Source organism: Bubalus kerabau, chromosome 10 (assembly GCF_029407905.1).
Source record: "Bubalus kerabau isolate K-KA32 ecotype Philippines breed swamp buffalo chromosome 10, PCC_UOA_SB_1v2, whole genome shotgun sequence".
Taxonomy (NCBI): domain Eukaryota; kingdom Metazoa; phylum Chordata; class Mammalia; order Artiodactyla; family Bovidae; genus Bubalus; species Bubalus kerabau.
The window spans coordinates 96,632,320-96,633,295 of record NC_073633.1 but is presented as its reverse complement, the minus strand read 5'-3'; positions in this window follow the sequence as shown (position 1 = coordinate 96,633,295).

The following is a 976-nucleotide window of genomic DNA, read 5'->3' as shown; positions in this document are numbered from 1 at the left end:
TATTATGCTCAGAGAATCTCACTTGAAACCCACCTAAACATATTGTTACCCCAGAGTAAGGGGCCTGCATAGTTTTGGTATGTATCAATGTATATTATGTATATAGAGCTTAATCTTCTGCTGTCTAAACCTTGCTCATCATTTGATACCAATTCTGTTTTAATCCTTACTGCCTGTGTGAATTGCCTGTGTTGCATATAGATGCCTTCGGGATAGTTGGTGCTGGTCTAGCCAAGGGTCAACCTAAGGGCTTTGTTCTTTATTGCTGGAGCCAGACAAGGGTTCTCAATTAAGGCAAAAGATGCTAAGACCAGAAGAGTTGCCTCAGAATATTGCCAAGTATCAAATTTCAAATGAGAATGAAAATGAACACTAAATCTGGAGAAGTCAAAGTTGGAGGCCAAAGTTGAGAGTGTAGGGTCAAGAATTTGGAAGTAGGAAGCTGAATCACTCAATCCATGTTTACCATGACTCCATAGTTCTTCATATAACACCATGCTTCTTCCTCTTCTATTAAAACTAGATGTTAGACTTCGGTCATGTTATTGAACCTCATGTTTCATAGGTAAAAACACAGCCTCACAAGATAGTTATACTTGTAAATAAGTTCTGAAAACATCATGCATGCACAAGTCATTATCATCAGATAATTAGCTATTTCCCAGGAATACTCAGAACTATACTCAAAGAAAAATCGCTGTGTCTTTACATGGTTCACATGGTAAATAGCCATCTAAGTGGATAAAAATCTATATTGGTGGGCTCTTTCATTTTCATATTACTGAATTTTGATAGAATATTTTCCCTGGAATCAAATTGTTAATTGATTGAATTGACTGGTTGTTAATTAAATCAAAGCAGCTGAACCAACTTTGCATAGACACATCAGAAACATTCCTTTCTGATGATCCTGGTTCTTCCCGAGGTTTAGGGCCTTCAGTAAGGAAAATCTTTTTAACAATCAAGTTTGCTTTGG